The sequence below is a fragment of the Sinocyclocheilus anshuiensis genome, unplaced genomic scaffold, assembly GCF_001515605.1.
Source record: "Sinocyclocheilus anshuiensis isolate Anshui unplaced genomic scaffold, SAMN03320099.WGS_v1.1 scaffold650, whole genome shotgun sequence".
Lineage (NCBI taxonomy): Eukaryota > Metazoa > Chordata > Actinopteri > Cypriniformes > Cyprinidae > Sinocyclocheilus > Sinocyclocheilus anshuiensis.
Window position 1 is genome coordinate 141,417 of NW_015542346.1, and position 5,208 is coordinate 146,624.

Genomic DNA, 5,208 nt, shown 5'->3' on the forward strand with positions numbered 1-5,208 from the left:
TATTATTATTATTATTATTATTATTAAACATACCCTCCCAATATAACCACAAACCCAAATCAGATGGGCCCTCTCAACATGGCCACCAATCCGAACCAAACACGCCCTTCCAACGTCACAAAACACCCGACCCAGACAGGCCCCCTCACTGTAACAATCATTATAACAACGTCAGGCTCTAATACTTAATCACTAATAAGCCAAGCTCTTTTTCCAGTTTAAAAATTGTATGTTACTTATTTTTTTTATTGCAGGACATTAGTGGTATAGGGATAACTGCAGGATGTACAGAGCATGTTTCTCAGCTTCACCTACCTCTGTTTCCTCTCCACAAGAGGAGTAAGCAGAAGTTCAAGTATGTTTACATGTGTTATATGTAAATTAACTTTGAGTGATAGAGCATCAGACATCAATAGAGATGACAAATAATAAAGAAGAGAATTACATAAATAACAGCTTTTCATTGCTGTCTGTTTCCACAAATTCAGCATACAATTGTAATATAACATGCATATAATGCATTCTGTGTAACAGCATAAACATTTTTAACTTGTCTCCAGTGTATTTAAACAACTTATAACTCGTGTTTCATTAGTTATCAAAAACACACATTATAATTAAGAATTTGCTCCATCATCACACTGCTTCTCAGACTGCATGGTCTCCATCATTAGCATTAAATGTGTGACTAGCACATGCAATGCACAGACTTAACTTGATAGAACTTTAAAAAATCCGAAAACAATAAAGTGTTTACACTTTAAAGGCCGACATTTACATTTCCCATAACATTAACTAGTGATGTTACGCAGAGGTGGAAAGTAACGGATTACATTTACTTGCGTTACTGTAATTGAGTGGCTTTTTTGTGTACTTCTACTTTTTAAAGTCATTTTTAAAATCTGTAATTTTACTTTTACTTAAGTATATTTTGTTTGAAGTATTGTACTTCGCTACATGTTAAAACACATTAATTACTGAGTAAAAAAAAATAAAAAAAAAAATTGCTCCCTGGAAACTACTGCAGTAAATAATGGGCAGGAGAGCAAACTGGTGCTAAAATCACAAGAAAGATGCAGACGGACGAGACAGGCGTTATGGTGCAGACCCAGCTGAAAACGAAACCCCGTCGTATTCTGCTAAAGTTGAACTCGAAGGAAGTGAACCCCTGGCCATATTTATGCTCTATTATGCAGTGTAAGCTGTGTTTGCCTAGGGAGACCAAACTAGCAGTTTATAAAAAATCTCAACATCAACCCTTCGCAAGCATGTAGAAGTAAGGTAACTTGCATCGTTGAATTGGTGGTTAAAATTAAGCTTTGACAGTTTAGCAAGAGGTTTTGCACAAATTAGCCAAAAAGACAGTGGTGCAGGACTTAGCGACAATATCTGCGATAATATCGTAACTGTTGTTTTAATGATGTGCGATTTTACATTATCGGGTATTTTGCAAAAAAACAAACAAAACACTCCTACAGAGTGCCTTGAAATCTAGTAGATTAGACTAGTGCGCGCGCGCATTTAGAGTGCGTTCTTTCACTGCGTGATGCAGTCTTTTAAAATGCATTTAGAATGATTAAGAAATTCAAGATATTGGGACAGAAAATGTATATATTTATATCATTTCATATAGTTAATAGCACACAAAGAGTGCCACGTTTTCTTCACAAATCAGAATGATTACATATAGATTTTTTTAAAACAGTTCAATAAACAAGAAGTTAATTAAGAGACTTGTGTTTTAGACAACATATTGCCTGTTTTTGCTATTTGCTAAATAATTCCAAACCCAGCCACCATAGCACAGTTTTGCGTCTCTGAACAACATGATGTTTTTTCGTTCCTGAATGAATCAACCGTTTAAATTATTCGGTTCAGTCGCAATGACTAACTTATTAACTCAAACGAGTATTCAACATTTTATGTCTTATATATCAAAACATTATTTCTGCATTTGTAACTGCAGGTTAAATGCATTCATGTCCTGCATTAAACAGTGTGTAATCTAAATGCCACTTCAGATGAAGCTTCTGTGTTTCCTCTGCATTGCAAAGATGAATTTTGTTGATACTGATTTAATTTGCCTGGTAACAGCCCAGATGTCTTATTATTCTAAATGACTGATTCCTTTAATTAAAAACAACTAGTTTGAGATTTATAGGCCCATCCCAGGGGTGTCAAACTCAGTTCCTGTGGGGCCGCAGCCCTGCAGAGTTTAGTTCCAACCCTGCTCCAACACACATACCATGTAGTTTTCAAATAAGCCTAAATGATTAGATTAGCCGGATCAGATGTGTTTAATTAGCATTATATCTAAACTGTGCAGGGCTGTAGCCCTCCAGGAACTGAGTTTGACACCCTTGGCCTATACTATTTTTGCCTAATTTTTACTCTGAGTAAATTTTAAATGAGCTACTTTTTTACTTTTACTTGAGTATATTTTTAGACTGGTACTTTACTTATACTTAAGTAAAAATTCATTAATGTAATGGTACTTGGTACTTTTACTTGAGTAGAATATTTTCTTACTTTTTCCACCTCTGATGTTACATATGACACTGAAGCTTTGTTGTGTGCGTATCGCGCATGCATCACAATTTCTAGTGAAGCCCCGTATCGGGGCATGTATTGGTTTCCCAGAGTCACGTGATCGACGACAAATGAAGCCTCACTTTCTGTCCAATCACGTACGCGTTTCGCTTTGCGAGTCGGAATGTTCGATCCCCCAGATCTTTCTTTACAAGTAAGTTTGAATTCAGACTTATTCAGTTACATTTTAGATATCCAGTCATACAAATAATATGAAGAATAAAAATTATTTCAGGAAAATTTAATATTTATCATGTGCAATTCATATGTGTACATTATTCTTCTATTATTACATCATATTGATATTCGTACTGGATTTAAATCGCAGTTTAATGGGTAAATTAATTTATCAGAGACAGAAATTCAACAAAGACAAACACACACTGTTAGGCTTTTATTTGTGCACGTAACTTGAATCGATCTATGGAATGTGTGCAGAAAAAGATCAAATTTATTTCTCATATATGTCCATGTTTTTAAAAAAATAAGTAAGTTCTCTTTGATACAAGTGTGATATGCAGTGTGCAGAAAAATATCAAATTTATTTCTCATATATGTCCATGTTTTTAAAAAAATAAGTAAGTTCTCTTTGATACAAGTGTGATTTTGAAAAAAATCAAAAATAAATAAATCTCAGATTTGGGTTCTCAGACTTATTTAACTTTTCTTCTCATAGGGTGATAATGACACCGTCTATTCTTGTGCCAATGACAATGGTGTGGCGAAGTTCATCCGTGCCACACTGAATAATACCATTCTGACTCCAGATAAGACTGTAAAATATGGGGAAGTGGGCAATTCATCATTTATTTAATCTCTCTTTGTGTGAAAGAGAGAGTGATTGTGTTTTTGTGAGCATTGGCATTTATATTCTACTAATTTAGTGCTACTTAAAATACATAGTTAGGATAGTAAAAGGAGAGTAAAATGGTGATACATATTGTTGATGTCAAAGGCTGCACATTCAATCAACCACTACGGTATTTTGCAGGAAATTTATGAGACTTGGTTGAGATCAACTTAGATGCACAGGTTGTGTGACATTCCCTCATGCGAACAAAACCATGAACAAAACCACAAAAGATCAAACGTGTTTATTTATATATGATTAATAATTTTAGTACAGTGTTGGGTCACCAAATCATTGTAAAGGTGCAGCAGCAGATTTTTTTTTTGTCTTTGCATAAGGGAAATGATTTGAAGCAACAATCTGTTATCTTGTGCAATCCTTCACTGAAAAAAAGTGGTGTGCAAACAATTTTCAGCCAGAAATTTTAGTAAATTTCACAATTAATTATAACAAAAAAACAAGTAACACATTGAATTAAACATGACATTTTTAAATAGAAAGACAGAAATAGTATTTACTTTTAAAATGTACACTGTTGTATATATATACAACTTTGAAAAAATATTTTTTGCAGAAATCTAATATTTTCATAAGAAGGGTTTTGAAAGCATTACAAAAAGGAAAAAATAAAAATAAAACACAGATGCTCTACTTGAGAGAATGAGAGAATAGTTGTTTAATATCAACAGAGCTTAAATGTATGTACTGGTAAAACTACTGCATACTAAGGGCTTAAATATGACATTTTAAATATGCAATGTTATTATTCTTTTGAATTTGTCAAACATCTGAATATTTTATCTTCTAAACACTAACAATATAAGACACTGAAAGTATTAAATATACACAAAATGAAGTGCTTGAATGTCTACAGAACAGCATTTAAAATTAAAATCAGATGACTAACGTAATTTTGAGATGGCACCCTACATATATTAATGATGAATGATTGAACTGATTCATTTATTATTCCTTGTACAATCACTGACTTTGCAACTCAACAACAAAAAAAACAAAAAAAACAATAAATGGAAATGGAAATTGTCAGGAACAAAAAAAAACAAAAAAACCCTTCAATTCAGCATCGGTTTTACACATTCACCTCAGGATGAGCAGTTATGAAAGACACGTCTGAGGAAGAACAATAGTCAATCAAAGATGGCAGCATGGTGCTTGATCCATGCTAAAAACCTTTGGAAAACCTCTGTGGGCTAATGAAACTACAGCTTTAATGGATCAACGTACAAGTGTATCAACTAAACCTTTTTGGACTGAATGGAAACACTTACTTAACTGGTTTTGTTCCATCAACATGTCACATTTCATTCATCTCCATCAGCAGTCATTTTCTTAGCTTCTTTCCAAGAAAAATGTAATAAAATGACACCCACATTATTTACATAGGCAAAATAACTGTATGCCTAGTCAAATTAACTTCACAAAGCTCATCAGGGGCAAGAAAAATTCTATAAGCAGACATGTGTAGAAATAAGCAAGTACGATTTGTGACAGATTATTGTTGGTTGGTTTTGAAATTTAAGAATGTAAAACATAATGATGACCTGGTAGTTTTCAAAGCTCAAGACACCAGTACAGATGCAGTCATAGTACACTTCCTTAAAAGGGTCCTATTATGCTCTTTTACAATGTCTTGAATTTGTTTTGGGGGTGCACTAGAACATGCTCTCATGCTTGGTGGTTCGCAAAACGCATTATTTTTTTTACATAATTTACATTATTACAATACCTTTCTCCCCATCCTGGCACAA